We start from the raw sequence: 19959 nt of genomic DNA, 5'->3' as shown, positions 1-19959 counted from the left end.
AAAGGGAACACAACTCAAAATAGTAAGAGCCATCTACGATAAACCCACAGTCAACATATTGCTAAACAGACAAAAATTGGAAGCATTTCCCCTGAAGACAGGAATAAGACAAAGCTCACTTTCATCCCTCCTGTTCAACATAGTGTTGGCAGTTCTAGCTAGAACAATCAGACAAGAGAAGAAAATCAGAGGCATCCAAATAGGAAAAGAAGAAGTTAAGTTATCCCTTTTTTACGGACGATAGGAGTCTATACCTTGAAAATCCAAGAGAATCTGTTACAAAATCTTGATAAAGTCTCACAGTACAAAATCAACATACAAAAGACAGTCACATTCTTATACACGAATAACAAACAGCAGAGAACCAAATAAAAAGCACAATCCCATTCATGATAGCAACAATAACAGCAAAAGAAATACCACAGCATCTTCCTAGCCAGAGAAGTGAAAAACCTTTACAATAAAAAATTCAAAACACCGCTCAAAGAAATCAAAAATGGCATAAACAGATGGAAAAATATTCCATGCTCAGAATCAACATTGTTAAAATGTCCATCCTACCCAAGGCAATCTACAGATTTAACGCAATCCCCATTAAATAAACTACCAGCATCACTCTTCTCAGACCTGGAAACGACAATACAGAAATTCATATGAAAACATAAATGACCACAAATAGCCAAAACAATCCTCAACAAAAGAAACAAAGCAGGCAATATCATGCTTCCAGAGTTTAAACTTTATTATAAGGCAGCAATAATCAAAACAGCCTGGTATTGGTACAAGGACAGGCATATAGACCAATGGGACAGGACAGAGATTTTGGAAGCAAAACTTCTATTTCTCAACCAACTGATCTTCGACAAAGCCTCCACCAACAACCACTGGGAAGAGGAGAACTTATTCAGTAAATGGTGCTGGGGAAACTGGCTGACCACATGGAAAAGATTAAAACAAGACCCCTACCTATCACCATACACAAAAGTCAACTCTGAATGATCAAAGATCAAAACATAAAACCTCAAGCCATAAGAATCTTAGAAAATGCAGGAGACGCCCTTATGGAAATTGGAACTGACAACCAATTCTAGATCGAAACCCCAAGCACCCATGCCATAAGATATAAGACAAGTGGGACCTCGCCAAGCAGAAAAGCTTTTGCAAACCAAAAGAAACCCCCAAGAGAGCGGGGAGACAGTCCACACAATGGGAAAAAAATATTTGCCAACTCTATATCTGACAAAGACCTAACAACTAGGATCTACAAGGAAATCAAACGTGCATAAAGGAAAAAAACAAACAGCCCTATTACAAGGTGGGCAAAAGATATGTATAGACACTTCGCAAAAGAAGACATACAAGCAGCCAACAGATACATGAAAAAATGCTCAACCTCACTAGTCATCAAAGAAATGCAAATTAAAACCACACTGAGATACCACCTAACTCCAGTCAGGATGGTCATCATCAATAACTCAAAAAACAGTTGCTGGAGAGGATGTGGGGAAAAGGGAACACTTCTATATTGTTGGTGGGAGCGTAAACAAGTACAGCCTCTGTGGAAAACAGTTTGGCAACTCCTAAAAATCTACCTTCTATACGACCCTGCAATTCCCCTTCTGGGAATATACCTGGAGAAACTCAAATCACTCCATGAAAAAGCTATCTGCATAAGCATGTTTACCGCAGCATTATTCTCAATAGCAAAAACATGGAACCAACCGTGCTGCCCATCAAAAGAGGACTGGATAAAAAAACGTGGTACATATACACAATAGAATATTACGCAGCCATAAGGAAGGACAAAATTATGAACTTCGCAGCAACTTGGATGGACTTAGAGGCTTTAATACGGAGTGATTATCATGAAAACAAAGAACCGAGTACCACATGTTCTCACTCATAAGTGGGCGTTGAACAATTATCATAATATTATAAGAAAGGAATTGGCAGTAGTGAGAAACTGCTGCGGGAGGGAGAGCACACCTCATCAACAAGGGTACCTGCATAATGACCATTTGTATGCCTAATCCTGAATAATTGTATCTCACACTTTTAAAATAAAAATAATTAAAGTTAAATAAAATAAATCGACCCTCTATCCAACCCTGCAATCCCCCTACTGGGAATATACCCAGAGGAACTCAAATCACTTTATGAAAAAGATTCCTGCACATGCACGTTTACTGCAGCATTGTTCACAATAGCAAAAACACAGAGCCCATCATGCTGCCCATTGAAAGTGGACTGGATTTTAAAAACGTGTACATATACACAAGGGGATATTATGCAGTCACAAAGGAGGACAAAATGATGAACTCACAGCAACTTGGATGGATTTAGAGTCTATGATACTCGATGATCTATCACAGAAACAAAGAACTGAGTACCACATGTTCTCACTCATAAGTGGGCCCTGAACAATTATCATAATACTGTAAGAAAGGGATTGGCAGTAATGAGAAACTGTCAGGAGTGGGGGCATACTTCATTAATAAGAGTACCAAGTGAGGCCCAAACTTTACCTATACAATGACCATTTGTATACTTAATACCCAGAAGAACTCAAATCACTCCATAAAAAAGATACCCGCACATGGATGTTTATTGCAACATTGTTCACAATAGCAAGAACAAGGAACCAACTGTGCTGTCCATCAAAAGAGGATTAGATAAAAAGCGATGTGGTACATATACTCAATGGAATATAACACAGCCATAAAGAAGAACAAAATCACGAACGTCACAACCCGGATGGACTTAGAATCTATAATACTGAGTGATCTTTCACAGAAACAAAGAACTGAGTACCACATGTTCTCACTCATAAGCGGACCTTGAACAGCTATCATCATACTATAAGAAAAGAATTGACAGTAGCAGGAAACTGCAGGGGTGTGGGGGGTGGGGAGGTGGAATTGGCAGTAGTGGGAAACTGGCTGGGGAAGGTGAGCACACCTCATCAACAAGGGTACCTGCACAATGAATATTTGTATACCTAACCTTGAATTGTACCCCACAACTTTAAAATAAAATCTTTAAAGGTGAAAAAAAATTAAATTAAAATAAGTTTTAAAAAAAGAAAGTTATGCAAAGCATGAAAAATTCCTCAAAAGATATATAGATATTAAATAATATTGTGTTCATATTTTATCTATTCAAATTATAAAACTTTTTAATAATAAAAGTATCAAAAATTATTATATAAATTCTTGAATTGGTACGTATCAAATTAGTTTACTTTTCCAGGAAGTAAATTTAATAATATATGTAATACTTGTCAAAACTTAGAAAATTACAATGAATTTATAAATCACAAATTTTCATATAAATTTTATTTAAGACAAAAAGAATAGGGAGTAGGAAAGACTTTATCAATAAGAATGCCCAATACTGTATTTAAAAACAATATGGTAAGTGTATATATGGGTGTGTGTATAATTAATATTTTAAACATTTTAAATTATTTGTAACAAAAATTCTTCAAGCTGCTCGAGGTCCTCTTTGAATGACTTCAACATTTTTTCATTATTAGCATAGGTTGAACCTGAATAGTAATTCTTTTTTTAAAAAAAATTGGGGACCTATATTATAAACTGCATACAAGTTTGTAAAGCTATAAGTTCCAGTTGAATAGAATGTTTTTATAATTGTCTAGTGACCCTCTCTATCCTCAATATATTTTTGTCTTCAAGTGCATTTTTATATAAATATAGCTATTCTTTTATTCTGGTTTGTGTTTTCTTTGTCTCTTTTGTAATCCTTTGACTTTCAACTTTTCCATATTTTACATGTACTCCTTGAAGTGGCACAGAGTTGTAACTTTTGAAATTCCTTTGAAAGGTTTTTTACCAGTAACTTTAGTTCTTTCACATTTATCATAACTATTTTTGTTTTGGAATTCCTTCTATTACAACCCTTCTTTTTTTTTTTTTTTTTTTATACTTTTGGAGGAAGAATAAGACATTGATTCCAAAACGGATTTTGTAATCAAACTTTCTAATTTTAAATCTGTCACTAAGTAGTTTTTTGACATAAACTGTCACACTTTCCTCCTCTGTAAAATGAGTATAATAGTGAAGCCACAGAGACATGGTGAAAATTCAATTTGTTACTAGATATAGGTGATTAATCTGTATGTGGGTTGTAAGAATCACGGAGTTTTCTCCACAATTATAGTTCTTTCTCTTTGGTTACCTTTCCATTTCATTTGTTTACCTGTTTTACTTTTACTATTTTTCCTCTACTGATTTGAAATTTAAGCTTTTTCTTATCTGCTTTCAGTGGCTACTCTAAAAACAGTACACAAAATGTTTTCATGAGCATCTAACACAACAAAGGTAAAAACCAAAATAAAGTCTTTCTAGAAAACAAGACTTGTTTCTAGAAAACAAGATTCTAAGAAGTCTGATTCAAAACACCTTTTCCCGATACACTATTTTGTCTAATATATCAATTTTGTCTTTTTTTGAAAATCTGACAAATTTTACATTTATAATGTTTTACAAAGATAACATTTAAGTTGAGATATTTGTTTAGAATAGTATTTGTGTTTTAACATGCTCCATTCACTTCTCACCTACTTTGTTGTTTTAGAATATATGCAGTTATTCCAATTGTCCTTCTTTTTAAAGTATCCTGCCAGTTTTTCCTATTTTTCACTTTTACTATAAATAAACTTTACATACAAAGTATAAAATAATGTATATAGATCGAGGGCTGACAAATACTCACGTCTAAGTAACAATTATCCCCCATATTTTGTTTCCCCTAGAACGTTTACTTAGCACCTTGGCATCGTCTCTCCCCCTACCCTTGTTATCTCTGTTCTAATTTCTATCAGCAGATTGGTTTTGCCTGTTATAGAATTCCATATTAAAGGAACTAAGTTCTCTGTATTACTTATTTCTGGCTCATTTTACAAAAGATGATAACTGTACAAAGCATCTATGCCCTTAAATATGCCATCAGTTTGCTTACTTTTACCGCTACATAGGTATTTTATTGCATGATTCAAAACGTGTTCATCTATCTGCCTGTTAAACATATTCCTATTTTCAGTTACTCACTACTGTGGATAAATTAGTTATAAATGTCGATTACAATTATTTTGGGAATATAAATTTTCTTTTCTCTTGGGTAAATTCCTGGGAATTGAATTACAGAACAGTAGGGTAGGTACATCTTTGCAAGAAATGTTAGAGACTTTATATTTCTTTTTTCTTTTTCCTTTTTTTTTTTCATTGTAGAGACAAGGTCTCGCGAAGTTGCCTAGGCTGTTCTCAAACCCATGGGGTCAAGCAATCCCCTCACCTCAGCCTCCCAAAGTGCTGGGATTACAGGCTTGAACCACCATGCCCGGTCAGGCTGTATATTTCTTTTCTTGTAATGACCATGCTAGATTTTGTTATTACAGGTAATGTGTTACTACAGCTAGTTCATAAAATTAATTAAGGAAGTGTCTATACTCTGCTATTTTGAAAACAGTTTTTGTAAGAATGGACATTACTCATTTGTTAAACTTTACCAGTTTATCCGAGGCTGGACTTTTCTTTGCAGGAAGATATATTATTACAAATCTATTTACTATAATAAGTAAATAGTCTTCAGGTATTCTGTTTCTTCTGAAGTTGATTTTGGTAAACTAAGCTTTTCAGGCTATCTGTCCATCTTTCTTTTATCTGCTGCTGATATTAAGCTGTAGACAAAATTTCCTTATACATATAACTCTGGAGGGTTTGTAGAGATATAGCCTCTTTTATTACTGACACTGTAATTTTTTTTCTTTTTTTTTTCTTATCAGTCTTGAAATTTAATACTTGCTTTATTGCCTAGAAAAAGGTATATTTGTTTTTTTGGAAAAAAAAAAGTATATTCTGCTGTTACTGGGTACAACATTCTGAGGTCAAATTTTCTATATCCTTATTGATTCCTTGTTTCTTTGTTCAATTCACTTCTGAAATAAAATTCAAAATCTTCAATCCTAACTTTGAATTTGTTCGATTTCTTTCTTTAGATCTGCCAGTTTTGCTTTGCATTTTTGAGGCACTCATTAGCCACATATACATTTAGGATTGTTAAGGTTTCCTGCTGGTTTTACTCCCTTAGCGGAGGGAAATGTCCCCCTTTATCGCTGCTAATACTACCTATCTTAAAACCTACTGAGTTTGATATAAATTTATCCTCTTATTGCGTTCATTTTCTTTATGAGTTTCATGTGCTTAATGTTTACATGGCATACATCTTTCTTCCTTTTACTTTAACTCTAGTTGTGTCTCTATATTTCACTTGTTTTTGTTTGTTTTTCTCTAATTTTAAAAAATTTTTTTTTATTTTAAAGATGTGGGGTACAATTCAGGGTAAAGTATAAAAATGTTCATTATGTAGGTACCCTTGTTGATGAGGTGTGTCCCCACCCCCAGTAGTCTACCACTACTACCAATCCCACCCCCACCCCAGCAGTTTTCCACTACTGCCAATCCCTTTCTTAAAGTATTACAATAGTTGTTCAAGGTTCGCTTATGAATGAGAACATGTGCTATTCAGTTCTTTGTTTCCATGATAGATCACTCAGTATTATAGCCTCTAATTCCATGCAAGTTGTTGTGAAGTTCATAATTTTGTCCTCCTTTATGACCACATTGTATTCCATCATGTTTATGTAAAAAAAATTTTACATAGTACATGTACATATTTTCAGGGTACATGCAACAATTTGATACATGTATATACTCCATAAAGATCAAATCAGGCTAGTTGGAGTATTCACCACCTTTAATATCTACCTTTTCTTTAGACTAGGAGCATTCAAATTATTCTTTTCTAACTATTCTAAAATGCACAATAAATCAATGTTAATTATAGTCATTCTAGCGATCTGTCAAACACCGAGTCTTATTTCTTCTATTTAACTGTATATTTGTACCCATTAATCAACTTCTCTTTATTCTCACCCCCTTCACTTCCTGGAATCTGGTAACCATCAATCTACTCACTATCATTATGATCACTTTTTTAGCGCCCACATTTAATTGAGAACATGAGATACTTGTCTTTCTGTGTTTGGCTTATTTTACTTAACATAACGGCCTCTAGTTCCATCCATGTTGTTGCAAATAACAAGATTTTATTATTTTTTATGGCTGAATAATATTTCATTGTGTATGTGTATCCCATTTTCATTATCCATTCATCCACTGATGAGCACTTAGATTGATTCCATATATTGTGAATATAAACATGAAAGTGCAGATATCTGTTTGATTTTCTTTCTTTCAGATGTAAATCCAGTAGTGGAATTCCTGAATCGTATGATAGCACTTTTATACTTTGAAGTAAATATCTGTAGATTACATTTTATTGGGTCTTATTTGTATGTAATCTGATAATCTCTGAATTTTAATTGGAGTGTTTAGTTATTTACAATTAATGCAGTTATTGATATATTCAGGTTTGATTCTACCATATTTCTTCTATTTTAAAATATACTTTATCTATTTTTGTTATACAGTTTTTCTTTTCCTCCCTTCTTTTGGGTTAAATACATATTTCCTTTTTTGTCTATTCTCATATCTAGGGACTAGACAAGAATGCTGATCATTGTGAATAACCAGTTGTAATACATCTGAATCAATGTGTTTTTTTAAAGGTTTCATTTCAGCAGAATGCAAATTTGCTAGCATTTGTGTATTTTGTTGAGATTTAGTTTTAGGTTTGCTTAAAGAAGTTTACACATGGTTTTTGTTCCGAAGGTATGACTTTCCTGGGTATATAAACTGAATGCTTAGGGTATTAACAAGGCCCTTCCATTCTGATTGAGTCTCAATGCTGCATCTACCACAACTATGAAATCCCAGGTCCACTCTGAATTTTGCTGTAGCCACTCTCTGCTGTGCAATGCAGAATCCCACTCTTGGCCTTAAGCAAAGGCCTGCAAAGAACCCAGACACATATTCAGGAGCCCCTCTCTCCATTTCTTTCCCCTTTCTGAAACCTCTCCTGCAAGTTCAGCTGTTTAAGCAGTCTTGAACTTTTTGCCTCCTCTTGTCAGTGAGATCATAATGCTCTGCTTTTTCTTTATTTTCCTCTGCTGCATTTGAAGTTCTCTCCCTAGAGCTGCAGTGAATATGGGGCTTACATCATGTGTTTTCCTTCTCTTGGGAATGACAGTCGTGGGCTTCTTAGGATCCAGTGCTTGGACACAGTTGTTTTGTATATTTTCCTTAGTTTTATAGCTCGTAACAGGAACCATACTTCATTACTGGACCATGGTTAGACGTTGAAGCCTCCTTTAAAAATTATTCTTTCTTATATCTCATTGTAGAATTCCTCCTAATTATTTTCTGTGGAATATACTATATTTTCCGAAGCTGTGATTTTATATTCCCTATCATGAAATACTGAGACATTTTCATATGTTGTTCTTTCCAATATTTTCTTTATTTTACAGAGGAGGCTTAATGTTCAGTTCAAGCACTGAATTTTGGATTCAGACTCCTTGGGTTCTAATGTATCACATTTTGATTGAAAGTGCTTTGCATTGGGCAACCTCGTCACTTCCCCTCCCACTGTGGGAGGTTTTCTGTCTTCTCAGTATATCCTACCTAAAAAAAAAGAAAGAAAGAAAACATTCACATTTATAAATTAATTTGAAGAAAATTGGTTCTCTATAACATTGTATTACTCATATATTAATATCCTACATTGTATATCTCAATGATGGTTTATGATTTTTGTCCAAGAAAATTTTTTCATGTCTTTGTTAAATTTATTCCTCAAGCCTTCATAGTTTTATTCTTAGTATACAGAGGATTTTGATTTCTACTGCATTTTATGTTTATTGCTGAGTATAGGAATATACTTGATTTTTATATATTTATTTGGTATCAGTAGCCTTAATGATTTCCTATGAGTTATCACTGTTTATATGTAATGTCTTGAATTTTCTATATAGATGAAGATATCATCTGTAAAAAGAATATAAAAACTCTCATAGCTGTGTCTTTCTTCTCAAAATATGTATTGTTTATTTCTTGTCTCCAAGAAACTGTTGAATAACAAGAATAGTAGAATCACTCTTGTCTTGGTTCTGACTTAAATGGGAATGTTTCTGAGTTTCAACAGTAAATAATGATGCTTGTTATAAGTTTTAGATAGATGATATTTGCTGTATTAAGCAACCGTTATTATTTAAACATTTGAGAAATCAACTTTTATTTATGAATTTGTTTAAAATTTTCTTTTGACCACTCTGTTCCAGGCATGTGGCACACAACTGTTACTTCATTAGAGGAAAGGTGTTCATGTCTTTGTTCCTTTGAGTGTGGCTATTTTATTTGCCCATGTCTTTAGTTCCTTCTTCACTCAGCCAGTTTCTTCCCTCTCTTCAAGATACTGCACATACATCACTTCCTCTTGAAGCCATCTCTAGTTTCTGAAGTCTCTGGTGGGAGTATCCTTTGCCTTCTGTATTATGCTCTACAATACTTCCGTATTGTGTTCTACACCCATCACTCATTGTTGTAGCTGTCTGTTAGCCTGTTTTTGTCCTCACTAGTCTGAGAGCAAACACTGACTGAGTCTTGTTCTCGGTTGTATCTGTAGCAACTAGGACAGGGCCTAGCACAAATTAGGTGCTTAATATGGTTTCATTGATCAGTCAGTTGCAAGCTTTGCTTCTGAGTTTGGTTTTAGAGCTAAGGCAGAGCACTTGATTATTTGTCTTTTAAGCCAAAAGTATAAGCAGCACAGTAAGCTTTCACATAAGAAGTTGGCCCCCTGCTGGCTGTGGTGGCTTACACCTGTCATTCCAGCACTTTGGGCGGCAGAGTTGAGAAGATTGCCTGAGTCCAAGGGATTGAGACCAGCATGGGCAACTTGGTGAGACCTCATCTCTACAATAAATCAAAAACTTAGCCAGGCATGATGGTATGTGCCTGTGGTTCCAGCTACTTGAAAGGCTAAGCCGGAAGGAACACATGAGCCCATTAGATCAAGCTGTGGTGGCCGTGAGTGTGCCACTGCACTCCAGCCTGGGCGAGAGTGAGACTCCTACTCAAAAAAAAAAAAAAAAGCTTGGCCCACTTTGTGGTCAGAATCAGATCCATTGTCGATAAAATGTAAATGTTTGTGTCATAAAAGTTGTTTAATACACCATTCTGAGACCTCTCTGTGAAAACCTGTGAGAGAAATTCCTCTGTAATTTCTCATGCCAAAGAGCTGTACTTTCCCTAAACAAGTGTTTTGTTTTTATCTTGTGGACAGTATGACACATGGAGCTGACAGTATTTTCTATTTCACATTGTTTGGAAAGCTTAGAACCAAAGCTCAGCTTACTTTTATCAACGGCATGCAGCAATATAGTATCATCTTGTCCATTAATTTGATTTCTGGTTTTTGTCTGCGTTTGTATCCTTATTTCTTCTCTCTGCCCCAAGACATTATATTGTCAAATTGTATTTCTCTATAAACTACCTTAATTCCTTTTTCAACCACGCAAGGTAAAATAGTTTCAGGGTAATATGTTATTGAAATAATCTCACTACTTCAACCTATGCTGCTGAAAAGACCATCTTTCAGATATGTATACACACAAAAACACATATATAGTTATATACATTTATTATTATGCCATATTCCTGCTCAAAATACTTTAGCAGTGTTCCATTGTTTCTAGGGTAAAACATACATCCTTAGGAATTTGCACACGTGACTCTTCACCTTTACTGCGTATACCACTGATGTGTTCATGTAAGCACTTCAGGTTCATGACTGAGTCACTTGCAAATTAATTTTTTCTTTAAAAATTTAAAAATATAGCCAGGCTCGGTGGTTCAGCCTGTAATCCCGCGCCTTTGGGAGGCTGAGGTGAGTGGATTGCCTGAGCCTGGGTTCGAGACCCGCCTGGGCAACTTGGTGAGACTTCATCTCTACAACAAATCAAAAAATCAGCCGGGCATGGTAGTGCATGCCTGTAGTTCCGGCTACTTGGAAGGCTGAGGTGGAAGGATCACCGGAGCCCGGCAGGTCGAGGCTGCGGTGGCCGGGAGCGGCCACTGCACTCCAATCTGGGCGACAGAGTGAGACTCCAACTCAAAAAAAAAAAAAAAATTTAAAAATGAATTTCCATTTGGAAATTTAAAATAAATTTATGTAATGATATACTGGCTGACCTTTTCATAATTCTACAGTAAAACTTTCTTCTCACAATAGTGAACTTAGGGTTAATTTTTGTTTTGTCTATTTTGTTTTATTTTTCATTTTTGTCCCACCGTGTTGTATATTGAACTCTATTTGGCAAGAAATCAAAATGCTAGAAAGTTTATATCATGTTGTAGAAAACAGATCGGGTGGGCATAAAAATATAAGTATCAATCATGTAACTTTTGTCTAAATACATAAATAATAAAAAATCTTTAACATTCTATGTCCTATGTAGCAAAGTGCTATATAAGCCACTCACTGGATGATAAAATCAACTCAGAATCCCAGAAAACTGTACTTGCAACTCCCATGCTTAAAGTGACTTTAAATTATAGGAAGGCAGTAAATTATTGCATAGTGGAAAGCTAAAGAATATTTTCAGGATTCAAATCTAATCTTACTCACCTATCATCCCCCTTTGATTTTCTTCCTAGATATGAAAAAGAAAAATTATGTAAATTCTGGTAAGTACAGAAAAAGCATGTCTGGAGAGAAATAACTCTGCCCTTAAAAAGGACTTTCTCCCCAGTGGCTGGAAAATAAATTCTGAGTTTGGGAATGAAATACAATCTTCCTTTGCTAAAGTGCCAGAATAGCAAGTCACTTAATTCTACCTCACTCACAATATCAGGAAACAGAAGCTATGTTGAGGAGCATGTGCAGAGCATCTGTGGGTTGGAAGGGCCAAGCTTCCTTCTAAATCAATTGGTGAAGATTCTGAGTTGAGCAAACTCGTAAGCGATACGAAAAGTAAGGACTTCAAACAAGGACAGAATACTTGCCAATTCAGGCCAATAGCAACAATTACACAGCACACCACTTGAAGGGATGTCACACATTTACATATGTCTGACTTCTAGGATGTTTGAGGCACATTATGGTACACTTTGCATTCATTTACCTAGTTATCCAACGAGCTTTTCCTCAGCCCGTTAGGTATGCCATACAATCTTCTCCTTTGAAATTCAATGTATACATGGTCTCTGCCAAATTGAACACCATAAATTAGTAAGATATATAGGGCAACCCACTTGGGTCCCCTCCCACCATGGGAGGTTTTCTGTCCTCTCAATAAATCCTGCTTTCTCAAAAAAAAAAAAAAATTAGTAAGATATATTACATATTATACGTAAGAACAATTCTTGTCTTCTCTATTATATCACAATTTTCTCTGTATGAGACAGAAAGTTTTCTAATATAAAACTTAGAATGCAACGGTGTATATTCCAAATAGATTGTCAACTCCTTGAGGAAAGAAACCATAAAGTCCTAGAAGTAGAAATTTCAATTTGTTAACCAACTCATCTTCGACAAAGCCTCCACCAACAACCACTGGAGAGAGGAGAATCTACTCAGTAAACGGTGCTGGGAAAACTGACTGACCACATGCAGAAGATTGAAACAGGGCACAAAAATCAACTCTAAATGGATCAAAGACCTAAATGTAAACCTCAAACTATGAGAACCTTAGAAAATGCAGGAGACACCCTTATACAAATTGGAACTGGCAACCAATTCCTGATCAAAACCCCAAGTGCCTATGCCATAAGAAATAAGATAGGCAAGTGGGACCTCATCAAGCTGAAAAGCTTCTGCAAAGCAAAAGTAACCACCAAGAGAGTGGGGAGACAGCCCACAGAATGGGAAAAAATATTTGCTAACTGTATATCTAACAAAGGCCTAACACCTAGGATCTACAAGGAACTCAAACATGCCTAAAGGAAAAAACCAGTCTTATTAAAAAGTGTGTACCTTTTCACCACATCCTCTCCAGTGTCTGTTATTTTTTGAGTTATTGATAAAGGTCATTCTGACTGGAGTTAGGTGGTATCTCAGTGTAGTTTTAATTTGAATCTCCTTGATGATTAGTGAGGTTGAACATTTCTTCATGTGTCTGTTGAATGCTTGTATGTCTTCTTTTGAGAAGTGTCTGTTCATATCTTTTACCCACTTTGTAATGGGGTTGTTTGTTTTTTCCTTTTCAGCACATTTGAGTTTCTTGTAGATCCAAGATGTTAGGCCTTTGTCAGACATGGAGTTGGCAAGTACTTTTCCCAGTCTGTAGGCTGTCTCCCTGCTCTCTTGAGGGTTTCTTTGGCTTTGCAGAAGCTTATCAGTTGAAACTATGGGGCGGGGGGCAGGGAAGGGAAGGGAATGAAGGTGGGATTAACGGTAGTTGCTATCTGTCTGGGGACGGGGGGCACACCTCATCAACAAGGGTACCTGCACAATGCATATTTGTATACCTAACCCTTAACTGTACCCCACAATTTTAAAATAAAAAATGTTTTAAAAAAGTGTGTAAAAAACACTTCTCAAAAGAAGACATACGAGCAGCCAACAGATACATGAAAAAATGCTCATCCTCACTAATCATCAAATAAACGTAAATTAAAACCCCACTGAGAAACCACCTAACTCCAGTCAGGATGGCTATCATCAATAACTCAAAAAACAACAGATGGTGGAGAGGATGTGGAGAATACAGAACACTTCTACACTACTGGTGGGAATGCAAACTACTGCAATCTCTTTGGAAAACAATGTGGTGATTTCTAAAAAAATGGACACTGACCTTCCATGTGACCCAGCAATCCCCCTACTCGGAATATACCCAGAGGAACCCAAAGCATTCTACAAAAAAGATACCTGCACATGCATGTTTATTGCATCACTATTCACAGTAGCAAAAACATGGAACCAATTGTGCTGCCCATCGAAACTGAACTGTATAAAAAAAAACTGTGGCACATACACACAGTGAAATATTACACAGCCACCAAGAAGGACAAACATATGGACATCACAGTAACTTGGATGGATCTAGAGTCTATCATACTCTAAATGAATACATGGTCTCTGCCAAAGTGAGCACCATCAATTGTGTTGTGATCTATCACAAACAAAGAACAGGGTGCCACATGTTCTAACTCATAAGCAGACCCTGAACATTCACCATAATAATATAAGAAAGGGATTGGCAATAGTGAGATACTGCCAGAGGACAAGGGGGAGAGTACACAACACCACTAAGGGTACCTGATCGCAAACTAGGAAAAGTGGGAACCAAAGGGAAGCCCAAACTTTACCTGTACGAGAACAACTTGTACACCTAATCCTGAATTGTACCCCATATCTTTAAAATAAAATAAAAATTAAATTAAAAAACAATGTACATGCCTTAAGAAAAAAAAAAAAGAAACCTTAAAGTCTAACTGTTTTGTATTCCTTACTACCTATGTAATTTAAACTACATTGCCGGAGAGGAACACAATAACATGAGTAACAAATTAATTAAGTTCATTTGTGCTGTGGTTAATGCCAGGAAATTTTGCCTTTCACAATTCACTTTTTCACTAATGTTTCTGGCGACTGATCCCACTACTGCAATACAATCGTTTTATTAAGAACCTTCAATTTGTTAATCCCATGGATATTTTCCAGTCTATTCCAGTTCAGATTATAAATATTTGAAATCTTTGCAGAATGTGATGCCTTGGTCTGCTCCAAATCATCTTTACTTGAATTATCTTATCCCACTTTGTTCCACATTCCTTCTTACCTCTCAAGTCATTATTCAATCTATCACTTGAGCTTGCTTCCCTTGGCCATTCCTGGAATCCTCCTCTTATTTATTGACCCTCTCTTGAAGAGCTCATTAAAGGATTCCATTGTATGCTAACGACTCATCATCATGGTGTCTCCACGGATGACTGTCCTGAGAGTTGGACCCAGACACTGGCCATCTCCTCTACTTTGTCCAACTGAGTTCTCAAAGTGGCTTGATTCAAGGTGACCTCATTGTCACCCACTATTCCCAAACAGCTCTCCCCCCCACGACCACCAAAGAACATGCACTGCCATCCACTTCGTTATCCAAGTGAGAAGTCACTCCTTCTTTTGAACATCGAATGTGTTCTTCTCATCCTGTTCTATTAGCCCTGTGTCATCCTTTTTGTGGGTGTGTACACTTTTTAGTTTCTATTTTTTCACCTTCTAAAACTTCACCTAATTGTCTTTTACTTGACATCATGGTACATATTTATGAGATACATACTGATATTTCAATATATATAATATAGAGAGACCAGGGAAATTAGCACACCCATTATTGCAAACATCATTTCTTTGTGTTAGGAACATTCACTATCCTCCTTTAAGCTATTTGAAACTATATAATATATTATTATTAACTATAGTCAACCCACAGTGGTACAGAACACTAAAATTTATTCCTCTCCGACATCTGCACCCCCATATTTATTGTGGCACTATTCATGATAGCCAAGATATGGAATCAGCCTAAATGTCTAACAATAGAAGAATGGATAAAGAAAATGTGGGCCAGGCACAGTGGCTCACGCCTATAATCCCAGCACTTTGGGAGGTCGAGGTGAGAGGATTGCCTGAGCCCACGGTTTTGAGACCAGCCCCATCTCTACAATAAACCAAAAAAATGATCCGGGCATGGTGGCGTGTGCCTGTAGTTCCAGCTACTTGGAAGGCTGAGGTAGAAGGATCATCTGAGCCCAACAGGTCGAGGCTGCCGTGGCCATGAGTGTGCACTCCAGCCTGGGCGACAGAGTGAGACACTGACCCCCCCCCCAAAAAAAGGAAGGAAAATATGGTATATATACACACAATGGAATACTCTTCAGCCATTAAGAAGAAGAATGAAATCCTGTTATTCGTGGCAGCATGGGTTAACATTATGCTAAAGGACCACTTAGCCAGGAACAGAAAGTTGATCATTGCATGTTCTCACTCATAAGTAAAAGCTCAAAGAAGGAGATGCTCATAGAAGGAAAAAACAGAACAGAGAATAATAGAAGTCAAGGATAGTAAGGGAAGGCCAGGGTAGAGAGAGTCCTCTGTCGCTCTTTTCTTACCGCATACCAATATAGTGATTGGTATTTCCTTGGGCTTTCATCTCTGCTTAAACTTTCTCAGAATACAATCTCTTCTCAACCGATTTGTAAGGAAGCTGCTTATTTCCAATATGCCTTTCAAAACTCTTGTAGCCAGTTTTTCCATGTAATAGGTATGTCGTAAAATGCTCTCGTTATTTATATGTCTCTATAGCTCAGGTTCTCTGTTTATATTTTCTGTGGCTTACAGTGCTCTCTGCTTATATCTTGTATGTTTTTTATGCCTTTTAGAGGAGCATTGCATACTTATGGTTTAGAAATAGAAATTAATTTTTAGAAGGCCATGAAACTTCATACATCACGTGTACTCAGCACTGATAGAACAGGGATATTATGTTTATCCATTTGGCCTACTCTCACATGAACTACCTTATATTTCAGAATTGAATTCAGTCTAAAAACATAGTCCATGTGCCGTGTGTTTTCTTGTCAGTGTAAAAATATGGAAGCCTAGGGGAAATGGCTTACTGAGGAATAAAGTCATCTTTGTGGTTTTTGTTCTATCCTAGGCCAAATACCAGTTTCTGTTTTGACTCCTTTGTAATCTGAATACCCAGAGCAAAATTGTCCACAATTCCATATCTACTTGGTTCCAAAGAAATGATTGCAAAGATTTCCTTACAATCAGAAATTTTGTCTGTGTATTTAAATTTGAAACATCAAATTAAACTTTTCATAAACGTAATCAAATGGATTCAATGATTGAAGACATGGTTCAAGACATGCGTAGCAGACCACTTTCATGATAGCACTGGGAAAAAATTTTCTGATTATTAAGGTTTAAATGGGCTAGTTATGATACCTACGTGGTGCAATAGAAGTGGACAATTTTTCTAAATTATATTGACATTTTCAAAATAACACTCTGCATTGGCTATTGTATTCAATAAGACATCAGGGCCACAACACATGATTCATTAGGTAGGGTTCCAATGCCCAAAAGACAAAACAGTAAAATCACACTTAAGACAGTTGACTCAGAATAAAGACAGTTGTCAAAAAGTAATAATTTAAATCTATGCCAGAAGTTTGAAAATGATACTTAATTGTCAATTATAACTGAGAAGATTAAAATGTACTAATTTGATACAGTTTTAAAAAGTGAATTAGCATTTCCCACCTTGATATTACTTCTCTCTGAGCGTGAAATTTTAAATAGTGTATGACAGTATACCTATTTCAAGAAGTTCTTTAAAATTCATCTCCAGAAAACTTATTTCTTTAAAAGACATTGTCATGACTTGACAGTCACCTAAATATTTGTTGCTACACAGAATTCTCTAACAATTGAGCTGGAGATTCATTTTTGAAGTGGTTTGTTTTCCAGTATGGCTATGAGATATGCAATCTATATTACTTGATTTCCCCAGCACCAAGTAAAAACTTCTGAAGTAACAGGTTAAATGTCCAGTGGAATCATGTGGCTCACAATTTGTTAAAACCTGCTTGACCTTATCCAAACAAAAACGTTCCTTCTCTGAAGTTCAATGTCAAGATTATTTTACTTAAGACTAATATTCTGCTAACTGAATTCAATTAGTATTAATAACCATGAAAGTATTCTTCAAAACAGACATTTAGAATATAAATCAACGTGTGCTACTCTGTGTATATGTGTGCATTACCTGACATGTTCTAAGTATGCTATGTTATTCATAATTTTATCAAAGTAATCAATGTTAGCATATGAGTCATACATTTTGCAGTAATACAGATACTAATTTTATAAAGGCCATTATTGTTTTTCTTTAACTCTTGTATCTATTTTTTCTGTCTAGAACTGCTCCTAAAAAGGAAAAAAACTGAGGGAAAACCATTTGAAATTACAGAATGCTTCAGGAAAATAAAATCTCTTTTCAATTAAATCTTTTGAAAGAATCTATGCATAACACTTTCCAAGCCAAGGGATGGGTTGTTTTATTGCATTTTATGCTGTGACAAAGTACTGTAATTAGCACATTGGTGTAATTTGCTACTGTTTCATTAAAGCTGATTACCTAACTATTGGGGAAGTTAGCATGGCTTCTTGAGTACTTGACCTGTCTTATTTTTCTATGCTCTAGTTGTTAGTAGGAACTGAGAAAAAGGCATTCATTTCTGACAGTAGTGTTATAACAAGAAAAATATGTGGTTTGCTTTTTGCCTTCTCAGACTTTTCCGTCTTTAATTGGCTATGTTTTATGATGGACTTCAGATCACAGAACAAATATCTGGCATTCAGCTAAATTTTTACCGGCTTCAAAAGCTAAATCATGTTTACTTAATTTATATTGTTAATCATTTCTTTCTTGAAAGTCTAATTTTAAAAGTGAAATGCATTAAAGTAACCCATTCTTGACTTTAAAGGATTCTACAAGTTGTACAGAAAGTGAAATTCATTTAAATGGCTTGAGGTAGGGATGAGGGATTTTTTTTTTTTTTTAGATACAAAAACTAACTAGCAAAAGTAGGTTAAACACCATCGTGTTATCAAGAGTAACTTTCTTCCATGTCTTCTGTCACTGGCAAAGAACCATGTACAATTATCATTTTTACTCTTAACAACCCTAACCCCAGCCAAGTAATATGACACATCAGTCAGCCCGGTATTCTTATGTTAGAGTAGCAAAATGATCCAAGAAAAATTCATACTTTCAAAGGAGAATCAATGCTAGATACAATTAAAAAAGCAATGCTTCAAATTAAGAGACAAACTTGTACATGATCCCTACCACCTGCAGGCTTGTGATCGCTTCAATACTAAAGTCATCTCTAATGTTCTCATCTAAAAAGAACATTTAGAAAAGAACAACAAAAAAAACTTGTTGAAATTCTACGTAAGCAATTTACATTCTGACAGAAGAAGGATGGGTTTTTTTATCTTTCATAATTCCTCTGCTTCAGATTCGCAATATGCTTCCCATTAAGTAACAGGTTTTTGTTGTTGCTGCTAAAATTAAAGTGGTTTTTCTATAGGAGGCACCTTAGGTTAAATTGGCAATGTAGACTAAGTTTATTTCTGTGATTCTTAATTATTTGCTCAGTACATAAATATTAAAATAAACTTTTAAAAATTTAGTTGCAGAGACTTTGTTTTAAAATTTCAGCCTTCTTAGAAGTTTCTGTTGTCTATGGGACCTTTTTCCTAGACCCTCTGTCCCTTGAATTATTCTCAGCATTACATGCTTCCTTCCCCGCCAACTACCCCCCCCAAAAAAAAGTGAAAGGAGAAGTGGAAGCCCTAGTAATCCTTGTATTCCCATCTCCATATTCCTAGAAATTTCAATATTTGTGAATTAAAGGAAAGGACCAGGAGAGAATGTATTTTGGAGCAATAGAAGGGACAGCAAGGAATAAAAAGGATGTCACAGACAAATAATAGTAAGAATGTTATTAATTATAATTATTATTGATATTTAGAAAAAGGAAAGAAAAAAAACTCCCACCATAATCAAACCCCAACATCATGAACTATGGTGTATCAATTAAAATGGAAGGGAATTGCATGCAGGTACCTCAAAAAGAAAATGTAGAATACCTTTCCACTGCTGATTTTTAGTTGTCAGGACAAGTGAGACCCAAACAGCAGACAGAATGGTCCCAGCATGCTTGTTGCCTTTTTTTTGTTTGCACAGTAACTGTCAGTTCCAGCTTTGCAGGTAGTGGGACCCAGCGGGAAGAAGGGGCGGGACCCAGCGATGCAGCCTGAACTGAGAGCAAATTTAAATTACTGAGCCTTTTTTTTCCCTTTTTTATTTTTCTACTCTGCGACAAACTGAAAAGATTCCAGCACGCTAATTTAACCACCCTGCTTCTTCTTCTTCTTTGCCTTTTTTAAAATTTTTTTTTC

At 35.6% G+C, this 19959-nt stretch overlaps 1 long non-coding RNA gene across 1 annotated transcript; it reads right to left on the bottom strand.

Annotated features, from left to right (window-relative positions):
* Positions 1-8415: 8415 nt before the first annotated feature.
* On the bottom strand, positions 8416-19734 carry LOC103265085. The gene is made up of 2 exons (XR_504614.1): positions 19648-19734; positions 8416-8603 (listed from the first exon to the last, which is right to left on the bottom strand). It is a non-coding gene; the product is annotated as an uncharacterized LOC103265085 (long non-coding RNA).
* Positions 19735-19959: the final 225 nt, after the last annotated feature.

The sequence above is a fragment of the Carlito syrichta genome, unplaced genomic scaffold, assembly GCF_000164805.1.
Source record: "Carlito syrichta isolate Samal-C Ts95f unplaced genomic scaffold, Tarsius_syrichta-2.0.1 Scaffold305830, whole genome shotgun sequence".
NCBI classification, from domain to species: Eukaryota; Metazoa; Chordata; class Mammalia; order Primates; family Tarsiidae; genus Carlito; species Carlito syrichta.
This window is presented reverse-complemented; position numbering and strand designations above follow the sequence as displayed.